The sequence below is a fragment of the Centrocercus urophasianus genome, unplaced genomic scaffold (genome assembly GCF_019232065.1).
Source record: "Centrocercus urophasianus isolate 14NV4802_14NV808 unplaced genomic scaffold, USGS_Curo_1.0 seq_35, whole genome shotgun sequence".
NCBI classification, from domain to species: Eukaryota; Metazoa; Chordata; class Aves; order Galliformes; family Phasianidae; genus Centrocercus; species Centrocercus urophasianus.
The window spans coordinates 580,743-601,009 of record NW_024884922.1 but is presented as its reverse complement, the minus strand read 5'-3'; the positions used below and the strand labels follow the sequence as shown (position 1 = coordinate 601,009).

Below are 20,267 nucleotides of genomic sequence, written 5' to 3'. Positions count from 1 at the left end.
GCATTATATTAGCTCTGGTGAAGACCCTCAGTACCAGAGGTGCAAGCATGACTGGGCTGAAAAATGTGCTGCAGTTTAGTGTTGCAGTATTCCCCAGGTATGTGTTGCTCATCCTTTGGCACCTGTGGCAGTAATGTCATGTTTATCACTGTTACCTTCCCATGGATTGATTTACAAAAGTATTCTCAAAGTGCAGGTTTTTTTGCATAGGTATAAAAACAAATAAAATCTAGCGTTATTCCACTTCACAGGTAAGTTTTATTTCAACTGTTAACACTGTAAAAGCATTACATTCAGGTGATGGCAGAAAGTGAACGGCGCTCAGGTTTGTGCAACTGCTCTGCATGTTGCTCAGCTAATGGATGGAAGCAGAGGGTGGAAGACATCTCTCCAGTGTCACCTGATCCATCCCCAACCCAACCCATCAGCTGTTTCAGAGTCTTTCCTGGTGGACAACTGAAAATGTGAGACCTCTCATGATGAAATGCCACATTTTTCAGCTCCCCTGCCCGTATCTGGGAAGATTTGGTCTCCAGAATATAATCTAAGCAAGTGAGAAGTATCTAGAAGATAACTAGCAAGGGGGAAGGGTTGAAAACAGTCAGATGCCTGTGCAATTTCACAGCATTATTTTTTTACATTATTGTTTAAGCTGCCATCTAATCAGTACTATGCAAACAGTTGTGCGATTGCCTTCATGTTTATGGGAAAGATTTGCATGTTAAGTATGAATTACAGAGCATCTTTAACAAGTCATATGTTCTGCCCATTCAGCAGTAGTGAATGTTTGCTCCTCTGGGAAGCACAGCACTTGTTGAACTCCATATATGTGTTTTAATGGCATTGCTCTGTGCATAGCTCCCTAAGTGCACCAGCATTTTGGAGGTTAGCAAGTGCTGTGTGCTGTAAGACGGGGTGCTCTATAGGCAGAATTTCAAGCAACTTAATTGAGCAAAGAAAAAGTTAAAAGGTATATAAATGTGGTAAGTGGTGAGGCATTCTTGTGGGCGTTTTGAGCAATGTGTGTACAGAATGTATTCTCATAATTTTTGTGTGTAAAAGGATGCTTACACATTTGGAAATTTGACCTAAAAGTGTACACAAAATCTTTGGATTTGTTTTAAAGGGTAGTATTGAGAAGTCAAAATGTAATTCTGAATATTGTTTGTGTTTTTTGGTTACCGGTGGAGAAAGTGTTCTTTCTTTGCCCATGTCCAGAACTATTTTCCCAAGAAGCATCTGGGAAATGCTCCAGTAAAAAAATAGAGAATAATCTGCCTGGGGAAGACACTTATAACCAATGTTTGTGAGTTTACATCCTGAACTGCTGCATTGTTTTGGTTTTGTTTTGTTTTGTTTTTTTTTGAGACCAGCCAAGCTCTTAATAATATAGCAGTTAACTTTTCACCAGGCTGAAGGTCTGTGTCAGAGGCGAGTTCCTTGGAGAACTTCTATCTGCCATAGATTAAATGAAATCAAACTGTAGAGAACTGCAAGGGTACAGGCAAAGGGGATGGATTCAGGCTTTTTTTTCTGTGGTACCCAGTGCTAGGATGAAAGGCAACAGGCACAAACTGAAACACAAAAGGCTCTGTCTGAGCATCGAGAAACACTTCTGTGCTGTTTGAGTGACAGAGCATTAGCACACGTTGCCCACAGAGGTCATAGAATCTCCTCCTTGGAGATCTTCAGCAGCTGCCTGGATGTGGTTCTGGCCAACCTTTTCTGAGTGTCCCCACTTGTCCTGGTTGGACCAGGAGGAGCTAGAGGTCCTGCCAACTTCAGCATTCTGTGATTTTGTGAAGTCAAAGCTCCACTGAAATTGCGTATCTTCACTTAGGAAAAAGTGATAAATGTTAAGGTAAGTTTTTTTTGCACTACTGAACAAATATAGTGATGCAGGCTCATATCTGTAATGTGCTGTTGTTAGTATTTCTCCAGGTATTTCCTGATTTATAGCTGTGATTACAGTTTACAATGTTACAAGATCAGCAAGAAGGAAGGCATAAACTCATGAATATCAGGAACACGCCAAGACATTGCAAGTTTGACTGAGTAAAGATCAGAATTGAGGATGACAGGTCACAGATAATTGTGCAAGAAGTGCAGAAGCTGAAGAGTGTCTCCTTTCTAGAAAAAAAAAAAACCATGAAACACTAACAACAAAAACTATTCCTGCTCAATGTGGGAGCAGTATATATCTATTAATTGACTATTCCATGTGACTACAGAAAATCAGACTGAAACTGGTATAAAATGGCCAGATAATATCCCCAACAAGCAGCACCATTAACTTGTCATTCTACGTAAAGGAAGAGGATGTGTACTATAATGAGGGTCAGTAGATTTTAAGTACATAAATGTTTTGAGAGACAGATACTCAGCAGGACTCTTGCAGTGATGCAGAGAGGAATGGAGTGCAGTTTTTTAACTTTGAAAAATGATTTGCTGTGTTAACTTAGTGGGGGGAGTATTTTGGCAGATAGAGGAGGCTCATCTTTGAGTCCTGAAGACAGTGCTTATTAGTTAAGTTCACACATTGACAAAGTAATCAACAGCCTTCTGTGACTGTTGGCAGCTAGTTTAAACTTAAAAAGTATTTAAAGATCACCAGAGCTTGCATTATACTTTGTCTCCAAGGATTTACTTTCTCATACGCTCAGTAACTAGAAATTCAGGACAATAGATGGTTGAAGTTGGCAAGATGCCAGCTTCATTTTGCTATATTTGGGCTTTGTTAACTAGAAAAGCCAAGCATTTAGGCATTGGGTGCCTAAACAAAAGTCTGCTCTGCTTGCTTCAACCTTGTGCTGCATAGGGTGATTTCTGTGTTTAAAGAAAAAGGGGAAAAAAAAAAACCGGCTCTTACATCCCCCAAACAAAATGATAATGCCTGGAAGGAGGTTCACTTCTTGGTGAGAATGGTGAAGAGTAACAAGCAATGAAACAGCAGCTGTGTTATTTTGGTGCTAGTCCACCTGATAGTTGGCGTTATCGAAAAGAGGGGTGATGGTTCCATCTTTCCACTCAATGAATATCTCTCCATGCCGCAAGGAAGGGGAACGAGATGGTGGGAGGTATGGCTGGGGGCATCGTCGTAAGGGAGACGTCTCCTGTAAGTCAGCTCTGCTGCTGCCTGGGGGGTTCTTCAGAGCAGAGAGGATTTTCTTCTTCCTGGGGTAAAAGAGGCAAGGGTATGTAATTGCATCTGCCTATCACTTTGTTGCCTTTCCACGTAAACTGAATCAGCAACCATGATGCCCAAATTCCCTTAACAGCCTTCAAGGATTATACTGTATGTACAGGGAACAGCAGTATTTGCATGGGATGGTGAGTGGGAAAGAGAATAGTAGAGAGGAGAAATCATCAGTGACATCATGGGTGAGCACAGCCACATTCTGAAATGCAAAACAGGGGTAACAGACTGAAAGAAAACATAATCTAACTTACTTGTTGTAATGAACATTGAGTGTCAGTATTATTAATCCCAGTATGAATGCCAAGGGGCTGAGAACTAGCATTGCCGTCTTCCAGTTGGTGCCTGGGAGGAAGTAATAGGAAACAATCATGCCATGCTTATCCCCATTCTTATGCGATAGCCAGTGTTGCTGCAAAAACACATCAAATATCTCTCCAAACTAGCAGGTAACAGAAAAACTGCTTTTTTTTTTTTTATATAACATCAAAGCCATACAGCTGCATTAAGTTGCACAGTATCCCTCTGGAAAGATTTTATTTCTTGCCTGGAAGATGACTGCCGTTGATTCTTCCCTGTTCTGCAGCACTCTGACATAAAATAAAAAAAGGCTGAGGAAAGGCACTCATGTTAGTGCGTATTTGAATTTCTTATGCTGAACAAAGTATTCTCACACGGGACAAAGTATCTGTATGTTTTCACTTATTTCTAGGCCTGGGGAGATTGGCTTGACCTTTCAGGGGAGCTTTTCTGGGGTTCTTGTTCCTTACTAATCATCCAGGATGCAGCATCATGTAACTGCAGCGGATAAGAAAGTCAGTGGCACTGATGAGCCTCTATCTAGCTGTTCTCTGTCCTGTGCTGATCTCTGGACCTACCTGCAAGCCTAGCCCCAGTGGTTTTCCCTCGATTTCCATGATGCTTTTTAGAGTGATTGTACAGCACATCTGGAGAAAGAAACAGAAAGACACAGATTAATGGTTTCCATTGTTGGACCAAAGGAAGCTCTGGTTTCTTCCTGAGCTGAACTGCAGCCACTTGTATGGAGCTAGAAAGGGATAAAAGGCTTGTTCCTCAGTGTTTCCCTGTGTCTCGCTCCAATTGTTGGAGGAGATGGTTTGATAGATGTACCCGATCACAGATGTCTTTGCTCCTAGCACATCCTATGGCTGTGCCTTCAGACTAAGGTTATGGCCATACACTGAATCACTTGTCAAGGCAAACATCTCAGCGTGTCTTGTGAGAGTACAGTCTTGAATCTCTCAGGAATGTATACAGCAGTTCTTCAGAAGTACCAAGGTTCTTAGCACTACTGAGAAAAAAAAACTTGAGTAATTGCTGGATGCTGCCCACACTTCTCCTCTTGCTGTTCTTGTATATGCATTCAGAAGAGGAAAGTGCTCACCCTCGTGTTCTGGGAGGTATGCCTGTTTAGTCTTCACAGGAACCACCGTGCTGTTCAATTTATTCACCAGAGATGGGTCAGTGAAGCCCACAGAAGATTCCCTCTGCATGGCATCAGTCTTTGATGAATCGATGGTTTTACCTTCGGAAAGGAAATAAAGCAAAGATACATGTGATTGTAATTCACTTTTTGTACAGAAATCTGAATACATTCAGTGCCCAGCAAAGGAAGGGAACCCTGCCCTGCCATGTTAGTCCTAACCCTGCAAGGCAAATGGGATGCAATGCAATAGTAGTCACCTCTTGCAGTATAACATAGGCCTTCAGTTCTCTTGGGTTTCAAAGAGTAAATGAATTTCTAAAGACTGAATCTAGAGCTGGAACAGAGTTTATTTTCTGGTGCAGAGTAAGGTAATTAGTCTAGAAAGTACGTATGAACACCGGAAGTTAAAGGGTTGTGAGGAGGAAGCAAGCTGAACCATAGCTAAGTGTTACAGGTAAAACTAACACAGCAGATGAAGGAATGGGCTCAAAAGGGTGGAAAGCTTTATCTCTCGTGATTGAGTAAGATAAACATGATTTTAGGCTGAATGAAAAGAAGGTCATGGCTAGCAGACTGTCTTCTGAAGAAGCTAGAGTGCCTTGCTTTGATCTAGATTTTGTTGGTGTGCGAATGAAGGGGGAAAAGCTTATGTATCAGGTGGGCTTTCACAGTGTTTTCTAGGCACTACCTCTGCAGTAACCAGAGCAGGACACTGAAGAACTGGAGAGGATATGACACAGAACAAGTTCTGACCAAAGGCAGGTGTTTCTATACGTCAGCAAGCTGTCAGAGGCAGCAAACTGGCTGAAATCTCAACAGCATTTTTTGCCCTGACAGGCTTACAGCAGAGGTAGAGTGTGGGATAGCAGCTACTGCCAGGGGGGAGGTTGTGAAAAATCTTGCGGGAGCAAGATGCTCTCCTGTTCTGATCCATGTGGCAAAAAAGCCAGGCCTGCCATGGGGTGGTAAGAGAACTGTCAGTTTGCACAGGGCACACTAGTGCAACCTGATTTAAAGCCTGTCCTGTGTTTACCCTTGCAGCCTTATTTGGGGAGCCTGGCTCTGAGGCAGCCCTGGACTGCCAGGAACATTGCCTCAGGGAATGCAAATGCTTTTTCACATGCCTTTTTCCCATATCTTAAATGTCGTACGCATGTCCTGGCCTATATTTAGCTTGCCTATTATAGTATTTAATTTTTATTTGCTGTATTTACCTTCATTCTAAGCAAACATTAATGCTTGTGACTACTGATCTGTGATAATTACGTTGACTTTCTAGTAGGCTTTTTAAAAACCTCAGTTAAAAGACCATCTTGTCTACATGACAGCTGTAAAAGCTCTCATATTTTCTTCTGTTTCCAATTAGATATAACTTCTTTGCGTCATACGCTTATACTCTTAATCCATTTGCTTACACACAGAAAAAAATTATATTTTTTCTTTATTCATTTCTGCAACACTGAAAATCTCTCTGAGGCCAAAAAACCTTCCTATGAGGGAACTAATTTCCCTTGAGCAAGACTGGGAATCTTGTCACCTACAGTGAACAAACACAGAAAAGTAATTAGAAACACTGTCTGCATTTTAGTCCCTGGAGTGGAAGAAGGGAGGGGAGAGGAGGAACTGAGTCTCGATTCTGGACACAACTGCACATAAGAAGACCTGAAAACACCCTCCTTTGCAGGTGAATTAAAGGAAATGGGGAATCAAACTGGATGATTAATTGTGGTACAATTATAGTGGCCTGCAGTGGGCTTCACGAGCCACCTGAGAAATGATGGCAGCCACAGCTGGGTGCAATGGCTGTGTCCAGCTATTCTTCACTGATTCAGGCAAAATTTCCAAAATGCCTGTCTTCTGGCCATCACCAGTGTGGCAGCTGCTGTTTAGAGGCCTCGTCCTGCAAGGCATTGTGTGCTTTTTGGAAGCAATGAGCAGCAGCTCCCAGAAAGCAGCAGGGCTGACTGTGGGTTGTTGGTATGTCTGCAGACGAGGCTGATGTGACCATGGATTAGAATGAAGGATGAAAGCCTGGCGTTAGGTGACTCAAATGATGCCCAAAGTTAGCCGTTAGCTGTTTCTAACTCTACCTCATCTTACTTTCATATATCCACACCCGTGTGTCTACAACTCGTCGCATTGGTTCAGCAGGTCTCGAAGCAGCTCTCTGGGCAGCAGCACAGACGGTTTCATCCTCCAAAGTCTTCCACCTGCTGAATTTGTCCTTCTCCCTTGACACAAAGACCTTGTGACCTCCATCCTTGGTGCTGAGGTGGAAGCCCAAGCTTTGCAGAGTCAAGTGCCCCTTCTTGCTGCAGGCCCACACTTGGTGTTCCCCGTTCCTGCAGGGCTCCATCTTGGCCAGGCCATACTCCCGTGTCTTGTGGGCTGACAAGCACTGCTTGGTCTGCAGGCTGGTGATGGTCCCGCTGGCTGGGTCCCAGCTCCACCACTGCTGCTGGGAGTGTGGCACGCACTCAGCCAGGCCGATGCCGTCAGCCTCGTGATGGGACACATGGATGCATTTTTCCAGACGGATGTTTCTGATGAGGAAGCCTTGTCCCTCTGCTACTGCAGTACAACCAGAGCATGGTTTAATATGCTACATCTCCAAGGCAAACACATCACCAAGCACTGTAAAAGCCCTGCAGAAGGGAGATATAACCCACCAGACCTTTCCTGGGAGGGCTTGGCTACATAAACCTTTCACCTGGCCTCTTGATTCCTCAGAATGACATTTCTTTAAAATTCAGAGTGCACAAAAAGCGAGGAGCAATACTGGAGGGAAGAAAACAATGACAGTGCTGTGTATCTAATTCCCATATAACTAACGGGGAAAAAGCGCACTGTCCTTGGGAAATGGTTCTTTCATGAAATATCTGTCTCTACATAATTAATTTGTATTTGAACTGATTATAGCTTGAAAAAGGTACCCATCTTTCTCTTCCTCCAAAATAATTAGATGGTTTGGATTTTTTTTACCCCTTTCTAATTCAATTTTTTCATATAAAAAAGAGCAATTGAAACCCTTGAATCCCTGAATGCTATCAATTTGGGACCAATTAGGCCACTTAGGCTATAGTTCCATTAAGTGTCTTCTTGTGCGATTACAGGAACACTAGGATAAAACCATACCCTGTTAGAAGTCTGCAGGTACTTGGCTGACACAACTCAGAACAAATATCAAACTAAACTTGAATTTAGTACACCTGGCATTGGTCTGCGCTCCCCAGACATGAATTTACCATTTTTAAGGGTCCCTCCGTAAGAGATGTTGCTGCTGTCCCACAGCAGGCATGCCATTTGAAACAATTTCTATAGTTGCTTTTTGCAGTTAGTAGCAATGGGTCTCAGCATTTCTGGTGAGTTGGGATGGATATCATCCTGTTAGCTGGACAATTATACCTACTTTCAGTACAAAATCTGCAGGTGTGGCCTGTGAACATCCTGAGCAAAATGTTAAATGCAAAACCATATGTTGCTGACACAGATGTAGCTCCTTCCTGTTTTGTGTTTTGTGCCTAAATTGCAGATTGAGGGATAGAAAGAAGTGGTTCAGGTTCCACATTCTCAGAGATATTTTAGGCTTAATTATACTTAACAAGTAGTAACTTTCAGCTTCTGCAGTGACATTTTTAATGCTTCCCCAGGAATCACAGATTTAAAATCCTGTCAACATACATACACAATTGAGTATAAAGAGGAGACTGAAAAATGGTAATAGACAAGAAGACCGATATTTATCTAAACATCTATTTCTGCAGAATTTCCCCTCACAAGTCAAGGAACAATGCTTTTCTTTGGCAGCATGTATTTGGCTCAGTACTTGAAGAAAAAATAATGACAGTGTAAACAGGAGCTGGTACACAATACCAAGAGTAGGAACAATAGCTTAAAAGAACTTTCATGTTTTCTTTCAGGAAATTCTAGGGGTCTGCTAGATTAATAGTGTCTGTAGGCTGCTAAATCAAAAACAGCCTTGAGCTGTTTGGTCAGGTCTGAATGCATGGGGAGAGGCAGGCAGAAATCGCGGCACAGCTCCTGCACCTGCTCTGGGAGAAAGCTGGATGTGTCCATGCTGGCAAATAGAGTTTTGTGGTCCTGAGATAGTCACCAATCCAGGCAGGTTCCAAGATGCCAAGAGCAGGTTCCTAAATGGCAATTACATTTGTGGGTACCACAAATGGTACCACCTGAGTCCAGTCCTCTTTATTTCTCAGTGAGGGCTGGATAAAAACGTTCAGTGCGCCTTAGGCTTGAATTCCTGCCTCAGAGACAGGTTACTGCTAGCTTCCAATGGCAGGAGAAATGTCTCATTTTCCAGAATGTCTCAGTTAATCTCCCCTAAACTTTAGAAAATCCAAAGGGATGAATACAATCCCCTCCCCACTCCTCCTCCACCCATCTGTTTATTTTAAGAAGCTGAAATGCAGGATTCTCAGAAACACTTCGCTTCATTTTAATTGAGAGAAATTAATTTCAGAAGTGATGAACTGAGAGCTATATAAAAATGTAACAGGGAACGTCAGAACCTAATGGGTCAGATAAAATATTTTCTGAGCACCTCATCCTGTCTCCAACACTCAGCATTTGCTTGTAGGGGAAGAGAGTAAAAATCAGGCAAGTAAAGAGAACATGCAAGAGAGATATCTGCAAGCTCTCCAGTGCTTTCTTCCCAAGCTGTGTGAGCTAGCAAAGAGAGCATTTCTGGGTGTCTATGATTAAAATTATTTTTCCCATGTGCATTACACCGTGTTTTTCCACGCTAATGTTCAATAACCATTTTATTGCTCAATCAGTACCATCAGCTCCTTCTGCTGCTCCACACAGCCAGCCTCACTTTAGCTTATTCTGAGTAATTTTGTGCCATCAGCAAAATTTATTACTTCATTATTCACCCCATTTCCCAAGATCACTGTGCCACTGATCTTTGTCAGAGCCTGCTGATACCTCACTCTGCTGTGATTGTTGTCTACTTATTCTGCCTCTTTGTTCCTTGCCTTTAACCAGTTACAGACTGTGGGTGAAATCTCTCATTACTCTGTAAAAGCTGAGTTTTTGAGGTCCTTAGCAGAAGAATCTTTCTCTAAGCCTTTTGCAAATACAAATGCAAGGTCCAGATCAGCTTACTATTTCTGAGCCACTGATGCCATCACTGATGTTAGTGATCCCATTACAAGATCTGTATTGGCTTTTCTCATACTTGTCTGCCTGACCACAAATTCTGTTTGTTGTTTCTCCTGATTTATCTGATGCCAAAATCAAATCCAGTGACCTGTGCTGTCCAACAATTATGTTCTGACATAATTGCCATAACCCTCTCTTTTGGTGCTGAGGCTGCTTTAAGGAACAGTTTACACAGCCCTTTGAGGTTTTAAAAATGTTGTATTCTGTTCTGTTCAGTGTGCCAGAGCCTGTCATTTGCTCAGATTTATCTTTTTTCCCTGTGTACAGTCTTTGGCAGTGTACATTCCTCCCTAGGACATCACTGTACTACCCCGTATTACCTATCAGGCTCTTGCCCTTTAGAGCTGCTTTTTTCTACCAGCTCAGATTTATGCAGATTTCAGTTTTCAGAGACTCATTCCACTAAATATCCAAGGCAGCCTGTCTGCCAAGGAAATACATGAAAGCTAGGGAAGCTCATCACTGCAACCAGTGTGCTTTCTTTGAGATTTTTACATTTCCTCAGTAATGTATGTGGTCTGAGCATCTTCCCTACTGATGGTGTTGTTTCTCATGATATGGATCTTGTAAAGCTGGCTTTACAAAAGCAAACTTTCCATGTAACCCTGTTGGACTTTATGAACTTGAAAGTTTTTTTCCAAACAAGGTGATTCTTTGATTCATGTGATCCCTATCAAGATGAGAGCCTGTGTACATTGTTTGGGTTCACCGTCGGCCAACAGTACATTATTGCTTTCCTGAGGTTGACACTTTGATATCTAAAGGAGTTCACTGATGGGGAGCTAAAGGTAAATGGCAACAGTCATTTTGACCCCACAGGTCATAAGCAATGCACAAGAGAACAGAAACACGTTTACCTTGGGATACATATCAGTCACTGAGACTACTAAGTCAGTAAGAAAATGATTTTTTTTCCACCAAAACTGTGAGTCCCTGCAGACCTGCAAAAAAGGCCATCTGTCCTAACATGTTAGATGTTAACCTGGAGTATGCAGACCGTGGTATCCAGCTTACACCTTAAGGATGTGAGCTCAGCCCCTATGGAAAATGCCAGCCTTATCCATGGAACTGGAATAGATGCCTGCTTTGATCTGCTCATGCTTGAACATTTTGGCCTCTTTATATATTTAGGAACAAAACAAACAATTTCTAGCAATCAATGCCAGCTTGTTCATCCTATGACACTGCCACTCCGTCTGGTCACAAGAAAGAAAAACCAGCCAATGCAGTCCCCTGCCTCTCTGTGACATAACCACTCTTGGGACATGCTGCTCCTTACAGGACCAGCAGCAAAATCCATGCAATGTTCCTAATTAAGGTAATGCTGTCAGGAGAGCCTTGGTTAATGTAGCCCCAGTGTTGCTGGGAAAGTGTCTACTCTTTCTTAGCAATGTTTGATCAAAGCCATTTAGGACATTGTTTGGGGTTGGTCTCTCCCTTTAGCAGATCTGAAGAAGCAGAGGAGAAGTCAGAGATCAGAGTGAGTGCAGATTTCCAAAACGCTGCAGGTGAGCAAGGAACTTGGAAATATAGAACCCACATGAACTTCTTTTGCTCTCCCCAGTCAGGATCCTAACTCTTACAATATGCCTCAGTTAGCTTGATTTCTCTTGCCAAGTTGCTTTTTTTTTCTGAGGAGGAAATGACTGTGAAGTCACAGTGAGGAATCCACCTTCTCCTGCCTCTACCTGTCCTGGAAGGCAGGCAGCCATCAGTGTGGCCGCAGCACCTGCTGTAAAGGTTGCTTCGTGTGAATCTCCCACCACTCAGGAGAGCTCCCATGTCTTCATGGGTACCACCACAGCAGTGGGTTGCCCCAAGTCACCCAAGCAAGCAGCTCAGAGAAATGTTTTCAGGCTGCTGCTTCTACCCATACTGAGCGCAGCATTTATACATGCACTGCAGCCTGGGAACATTGCAGCAGCAGTGCCACAGCCTGGGTAACAGTGGGGCAAGCCAGAGTATTACCTGCTCAGGTGAGTCTGGCTCTACTGTCCACAACTGAATAAAGTCACATTGCTATGGAGCATTCAGCAGCACAGGCTGGCCCACATTGGTCTTGTGTATCTTACCAATGTTTGCCTCCTTGCTTAACTCACCCTGAATATCATCTCTCCCAGGATTAGGACACCTCCATGGTGCTGGAGCATTGGGAGGATAAGGGTTTAGAAGAATCCCATCCTCTAAATTTGCTCTGCCAGCAATTTCTGTCTCTGTCCTAACTCAGAACACTTCTGTAAGAGCTTCCGCCTCCTATCAGAAAGGGTCCCAGCCCAGAAGAATGGAAAATAACCAAAGAATGCAAAGAAGGACAACTTTAGGTTCTCAAACACCATTGTGGTTATGAGGACAATACCAGTCCCTATCCCATACTGATATGTAATCCTCTCCCTTCATGCAAGCACAGTATCTAACCTCATTACTAGTACCTGTTCTAGTGTCTGACACTGGTAATGCACAGCTACCACCCTTTTCTATCCAGATCCTTGACTGGAATTCAATTTCAGAACTAATCTTAAATTCAGACATTCCTGCTGACTCATTGTAGCATATCTGCAAAACCAAGCAGTCCAGAAAGTTGGTGGATGAAGACTGAAGAGACTTTCATGGATTTAATCATAGCAACAGCAGCAATTTGCTGAGATGCCTGAAGCTATCATAACCTGCCATGAGCAAAAGCACAGCCTAATGTCTTTTCTGAACAGGAGGAAGCTGTTCCTGTGTTATTTGTTTCCATCTCCTACTGATGGTCAGGACTTGATAGAAATGAGAAGATACTGTGGCAAAACAGAGGGAAGCTCCAGTTAAGGTTGGAAGGTTCCCCTGCAGATGTATCCTGGCACAAAACATAGCTGTGTGAGATCACTCATAGAAGCATTGCTTTTAATTTAACGGGAGTAAGCAGCTTGAGGTGCTGTCAGTTACGGACAAACATAAACTAGTGAGCAGGAGCAGACTTGGATGCTGCCCAGAAATAGCTCCTTTTTACAAAATCCCACCAATGCAGGAGACCAGCCCAGGGTTGTGGGATGAGGAAATTAAAAATAACTTGTTGTCATAAGAGAGATATGATGAGGCAGATGACCTGGATGCATTCAGTCAAAAGCAGGAAACTTTGCTGCAGTGACAGCCATGGTGTTGGCCATCACGTTGATCCAAAGGTGTCCAGTCTTTATAAATGCCTCCTTTTTGGCAGTGGGGTTTTTGTATAGGAAAGACTGGGAAAACTGGCTTAAATCTGGAGGTTGATCAAATCCTTATAGCCCCACTGAAAGCCTGCATGTTTACATAGTTGAAGGCCTGACCCACAGCAGTCAGCAAGGCATGAGCTAGGGACTGGCCCAAGAGCTTGGTAGGCTGATAAACTTACAGCATGACCTTTTTTCTTTGGGAACTCCCGAAAATTGGAGTATAAACAGGGGACTGAACAGTCAAAAGACTGTTTTCCAAGTAAGTAGGGCAGAGCTAGGTGCTCCCAAAGGAGGGCCTGTTTTGCTTTAAAACAGGCAAAAAGTGTTGTTCTCAGCCACAAAGTGTTGTGGCTGAGAAAAACCATCCCATTCACTGTAACTGTGATCTATGCCCTCAACAAACTGTCATATGGCAATTTGAAAATCCGCCAACCTCACTTCCAGTTACTTTCTGGATCTATCCTCCACTCCAGGGCCTCTACTAACAAGAGGCAAATCACAGAATCATAGAATGGTTTGGGTTGAAAGGGACCTTTAAGATCACCTAGCTCCTACCCCCTTCTATAGGCAGGGATACCTCTCACTAGACCAGGTTGCTCACAGCCTCCTGTAGCCTGGCCTTGAGTGCCTCCAGGGAGGGGGCATCCAGAACATCACTGGACAATCTGTTCCAGTGTCTCACCACCCTCACGGTAAAGAATTTCTTCCTACCATCTGTTCCAGTTTAAGGCCATTTCCCCTCATCTTGTCACGACACGCCCTTATAAAAAGTCCCTCCCCACAAGAGTGCTGCTCCTGAGTGGTCTCTTAGAAACCAGTACAGAACTTGCAGAGTGGTTCAGGACATGTATTTCTCCTGCAGAATGCAGATCGACACAAATCACCGCCTTTTTGAGGGTAGGGGACTGCAACTTCCATGCAGGATTCAGATGTTGTTCATGTTGCCCAATTGCCAAGCCAGGTAACTGAAGTGTGCAGTTGTTATTAGATCATCATGTACGCTGATTTCATTTTTGCTATTGTTTCTCCCACACATTCTCTCCTGCTTGTCTTACGGTGACAGCTCTAAAGAGAACTTTGAGAACTTCTGTCCTTTGATTCATCGGACTTTTTCTGGGCATGGGGCACTTTTGGAAATCTCTGTCATTTAAATCTGAGATCACTATTCTGTAGACTTACGTTCACTTTTTTTTTTGTAAAATGGGGCAAAGGCAGACCTGGAGCTGAGTGAGCAGCTACCTGGCAACTCTGGGTTTATGGTGCACTATTTCCATCACTTCAGACAACAGATTAGCTCTCATAAGTCATGTCATTTTTATAGAAAAGTCAACAAAGCCTACTGATATTGCCAGTAATTAGCTGGCAAATTGCTTGTCAGGGCAAGCACTTGATTGCAAATACTTCATGTTCTGCACTCAGATTACTTTCCAGCAACACAGTACTCCAAGACTTGTTTTCAGCTGTTGCTTCTAGCAACAACACTGCCCTGTGTTTTTTCCTTACCGTTGCAGTTTTCTTAGGAAAAACCTTATTTTTGTTTGACCAACAAGTCTTCGTAACTCTTCCTACTGGTATAAGGTCTACTTTTGGCTGAGTATCTAAGACATCAGAGCAGTCATAGAAATAAAGGAAAAGTTTTTGTGTGGAAACACACATGGGTAATTGATGGGAAGCAGAGGTCAGTGCGGCCAAAAAGCTGATGTATGTGGGGAAATCCAATCCATGGAGGGAGATATGGAGGAGATCTTTGTAATCTTTGTAATCCAGGAAGGTCAGAAAGAATGTGTGGGGCTGACTGTCCAGGAAACAGCCCCAAGTGGAACTGGAGGCAGAAGAGGAAGGCTAACAGCATTGAGGAGGAGATGGCTCCATGCACACAGCATTCTTGCCATAAGGGAGATTCCATGCAGGTGCATGGAGAGGAATCTGGTAGCCAATGAACAGTTAAACACACTGGGTTGAGGAAATCCCCTGAGCAGAAAACAGTTGGAGGTTGGAAAAATGTTTGGGGAGGAGAAGTACTGGATACCATTGGCCTTTATGCCCCTTCCACAGATGGCGCTTAAAGGAACCAGTGGAATTGGAGCCACCAGCAGCGCAAGCTGGGGAGAGGAGTTTCCAGGGGTTGTTGTGTTGAAACACCTGTGCAGCCATTGCTCTCAGCTCCCTTGAAGGCATCAGTGTGAAATGTGGCATTATTTCAGCAGTTTTCTGTTTGCAGCTTTCTGTCTGATCTCACAAGCACAGGATAGTGCTCTGCAGGGGAGCTGTGAGACTTCACTTTGCAGGAAGACACTTCAGCTCCCCAACGGATGGCAGGGAGTTTCCAAAGTTACCAGCAGCTTAGGCAATTCCAGGACTCCCATTTTCCAGCAGGAAAACGAACCCTCTGAAGTCTGCCAAGAGTAAGAACCTCTGTCCTGCTTAGTGCCTTAGGACTGCAGCTGTAGGTGGGATAGACTGCAGGTCACGCCAGAGAACATTTGCTCTCTGCCCTCTGAGCTTGTTTTGGGCATTCCCAGGCACTGGAGAGATGTATTCAATTGTTGCAAAATCCCTGTGGTTTTGTCAGTGGTTTAGCTGAAATGCAGCAACTGATCACACGATTACATCAAATGCATTTCACTGGAAAAGAACAGAAATTTGGAGGAAAACATCCTGTGATCCTCCTCAATTTACCAATCAAACATCTGGGGAGCTCCTGTTGTGTGACAGCAGAAAAGCACCACTGTCTCCCAGCACCGGGCAAGATCTCTGCTGGAGCAAAGAGAAAGACAAGATCCCTACAGCCTTCCTGCAGTCCCGACATCCCAGCATCTCCTGCTCCTTCCCTGATTTCACTGCTCACTGGCACAACAAAAAGCATGCGTTCATCTAAGACTTAAAAAGGAGAGACAGGATTTGCTGGATTTACTTTAAGTGAGGGTTTAGGGTGCAAAAAATCACTGGGGAATCTGAGGTTTGTCTTTAGGGAATAAAAATCCCAGCTGCAGAGACAAAATTGTTGTCTAGGGAGCCTGAAAATCTCCGAGCTTGCAGCTTGTAAAACCACAGGTCTTTTGTCCTTGCATTCAGGGGCTGAATGAGCCCTGAAACACTTCAGAGATTTATTTCAGTAAAGAACTTTCAATAACCTGCATCCTCAGGCAGAACAACAAAATAAAAACAGAATTATTTATTATTTCTGGGACTTTGCTGCCTGCTGTCCATGACAGGTGGGCCAGCTGGAGGGCTTGTTCCTGAGAGACATCTCTCTGGCTCTGCAGGATGCTGCTTGCCAAGGCTCCTTCTTCTCTCCTCTCCCCAAACCCCAGGCTGCTTGGCTCCCAAATCCTCCCTGCAGGATGCCGTATTTCAGCGACCTTGGCAGTAGGCAGTCACCCACTGGAGCACAGCATGATCTGTGCCATGCTGAGTGGCACGGGGTCCTCAGCACATTCTGCTGCCCACTGACCACCGTGCAGCAGGACCAGCACCGCAGGGTCCTGTCCCCTTTTCCACTGTCTGACACCAGGACAGGACAGGAAAACCAGCACCCAGGGATTAATTCACCCGCAGTTTGTCTGACTTGCTGTTAAAAGTGGCCAATATGATGCTGCAGTGCCCTGCATGAGCAGTCTCCTTAAGCACCTGTGTTTAACCCTACTTTAAATTTGAAGTGCACCTGCAGGCACTTCTTTTACAGCCGGTGGGCTTAGAGCTTTGCAGGCAAAGCATTTCAGCAGGAAACTGGGTTAAGCTCCGGGAGGTGCTTCACTTCTCCCTTTTCTGGCTACCCCGAAGGAAGAGAAACTTACCCTCAAGCCAAGGCAGGAGGCAAATGCAACTCAGACTCAGCCTGAAAAGCTCCATTGTGTCCCAACTCGGGCGGGTAAGGAGCCTCGGGAGCCCTCTCTGTCATTCAAGGCAGAAAAAGCCTGCCAGGAGGAGAAATCTCCTCTTTCGTCCTAGCGCTGGAGCCTTGGCAGCAGGCTTATCAGCGAAGCGTCGGTGGGACGCGGTCCCGCTGGGCGTTATCCCGTACGAGAAATCCTATGGCGAGCCGGGCTGGAGGGCACGCCGCACGGACGCGGAGCAGCCGCCGACCGCGGCTTCTCGCTGCTCCTCGGCAACAGGAGCCGCATGCTAAGGAGCCTGGCGGGCTGCCCCGCGGGGCTGGGCCCGAGCAGGATGCAAGGCTCGCCCGGGAAGAGAAGGCAAAGTGTGGAGGGGCGTGGGATGCCCAAACCTTGGGCTCGGCTGGGACGGGCGCTGTCACGGGGTCGTCGGCTCTTCAGGGATGGTTTTTTGCGTGCGTCAATTTGAGCTCTGCGCTGCGGGAAAGCCCCACGTTGCTCTCCGAGCAGCAGCAGCTGGGTGAAACAGCAGCCGGGGAGGCCTGAAGAATGACTTTGTCAGAGAGATGCTCTCTACCAGCCCCCTTCTCGCTGCGAGTCCCGTCCCACCTGCTCGCTGGAGCGTTTTCCCTCTGCACCCATCATTAACTGCAGAGGTGCCTCTTGTACAAAGACACCCATTTCTCCCTTTGGCTCCCGTGCTGGGTGGCATCAGCATCGAATCTCCCCGCTCTGCCCATGAGACCAGCAGTTCCCTGTGGAGCTGCTCCTGCCTGACCATCGTGCTGCACTCAGAAAATGCTGCAGAACTACAGTTGCAGAACTTCCCTGGGCAATGCACCAAGTTGCACTGAACACCGGTGTGTTAATTTTTAAAAGCACATACGTTATTTTTTTTTCCACATTACTGCTTTGTTCTAAGGTATAAAATGTGAATGCTCTGCTGTACTCACTGGGAGATGCCCTTCTGCAGAAGAGCAGAGGGAGGACCTTGTTTTCCTTCTCCGGAATGGAAGTGCACTGCAGGCAGGTGGAGAATGTTTCCATGAATATTCTGGTGCAGAGGTTGCTGTGGTCTTCCACAGCTAATCATGCTATCATTCCTTCCCAATGAACCAGTACTTCACCTGCTTTTCTTCTCCTGGATCTTTGGTCCATTTTACATGAAGAAAATGGGGACACGGAGAGGCTGTGTTGTGCCCAGTATCAGAAAGGCTGTCTCTGATTGACCTAATCCTGCAGTTCATAGAATCATGGAATTTTTAAGGTTGGAAAAGACCTCTAAGATCATCTAGTCCATCTGTCAGCCCATCCCCAGCATGCCCACTAACCACATCCCTCAGTGTGACATCTCCATGTTTCTTGAACACCTCCAGGGACAGTGACTCTACCACCTCTCTGGGCGGTCCATTCCAGTGCAGTACCACACTTTCTGTTCTCCCAGTCCACTGAATCACTATTGTTTTTCAACGCCCAGAAAGCCTTTTCCGAGCCATGCCAGGAAGGCGTCCTTCTCTTGCCCTGACGTGGCACTTTAACATATTATGACCATGCTGGATCAGTCCCCTGGACTGAATCTGGTGAGGACTCAGAGTGGCTGTTGATGGAAAACTGAGAAATAACAATAATGAGGTTTAAAATTTTCCTTCCATTTTCATCTCAAATTTTAGTCCAGTGCTGCTGGTGTCTCAGATCACCCTTGCGAACTTCACAGACCATAGAACTACAGTTATCTGGGTCTTGGAAAAGACCAAGGTCATCAAGTCCAACCATCTTCATGACCTACTGAGTTCCAACACTAATCATGTCCTTTAGTTTCACATCCACACATCTCTTGAACACCTCCATGGACGGGGACCTCACCACTGCTCTAATGTGTGACCAAAACGTTGTTGTGCTTTTGCTGCCTCCACACTGGTGGTTTGAGGGAAGTGTTGCCCATGCCCACCTCCATCAGCACCTTTACATCACCTTTACTTCACTTCATTTTTTTTTTGCATTTACATTTCCTTGATGGCATGGGTGAGTCGCTCTATCTTTTTTTTCATCAGGGTGGGATTTCAGCTCTGTGACAATTATCTTGCCTCTAATGACCTCTCCCACCTGCTGGTAAGCCATGCTCACTTCCTTTGCTCACTTCCTTCGTAACTTTTCTTGTAGCTCAGCTCACCTTCCCTAGGTCTGATGCCATCAATTCTGGCTGTCATCAAGAGACACTGAAGTAAGTGGGAACTTCCCCTTGCTGTCCCCATCCTCCTTCAGGGCACATGGTGGATATGTGCTCCACCCACAGGAGCAAATTAGCACTACAACCAGAGGCAAGTCCATTCCATCTGGCAATAGTGAGGTACAGGATATTCAGCCTGTCCCCACCAGTGCTGGGTGGAGGAGAGTCTAGCCCAGAACACCATGGCATTTACCATGCAGGAAAATTGTCAGCCTAAGAGTACTGAAACAAAGCAGCTTAACGTCAGCCACTGAGATCTTTGGGTCTCCAGATAGCAGATCTTTTTTATCTCTCATGTGGAGAACATCATCATTCTGCTCCAGTGCATTTTAAAAGCACACACCCTGTTACAAAACCAGACACCTCTTTGGCCTTATTTCTTATACATGTAAGGAAGAACTCACATACAGAATTCTCTGTGAAAGAGCCCATTCTTCCACAGTGCACTGACTGGCTGACAGCACAGCTTAGTCTCTTCCATAATATTTCCATGGCTTTTCCTAAGCTTCCCTAGGAGGGAGCAAAAGACTTTCAAGCTGTGGTGTCTCCCACGCAGTGAAGGATAGTTCCCATGAAGAGAAGGATAGTTCCATAATTGCTGGCTCCCAGTCACATCATTTCAATGTCTAATTGGTCCTTGCTGACCTGCATCCCCTGGATCAGCCTTGTTCATGGGTCCATCCTCAGTTTGTTGAGTGTGTTGCATTTTCCTCTTCATTTTGCATGGTAATGTTAATCAGTGAATGATAGGTTTCAGGGAAGTCTCTTGCATGTGATCAGGCAAAGCTTTGTGGCAGTCCCCCTATCACATCCCTTGGTCTGTTGCCTGGTGCTAAACATGATCCATCCCTCCATCTACAGTCACTTCAAAGATGGGCTTTCATTGCTGTGATTGAGGTTGGATAAATGTTTTGGGGGTGGAACTAGATTATTTGAGGTCCTTTGCAACCTGAGGCATACTATGATTCTGTGATTATCAAAGTAAACCAAGGGAGCTGGATATCATGGTTGTCTCTGCTGTGAAGCTTTTGATCACTGGGAAGTTTTTGGTGTCTTATGTACGGGAAAAATCCACCACAAAAATCCCGGGTCTCTAAGAACGCAGAAGGCAGAAGATACTTTCCCATTAGGTTGTACCCAAAGAGTGGTTGTCAATGGATCCATGTGCAGTTAGAGATCAGTG

The 20,267-nt window shown here is 44.8% G+C and overlaps 1 protein-coding gene across 1 annotated transcript in view; it reads left to right on the top strand.

Moving 5' to 3' along the window:
- The window catches only part of LOC122166991 (myogenesis-regulating glycosidase-like), a 37,189-nt gene that overhangs the window by 6,162 nt on the left and 10,760 nt on the right, over positions 1-20,267 (top strand). The gene's annotated exons all lie outside the window — the stretch shown is intronic.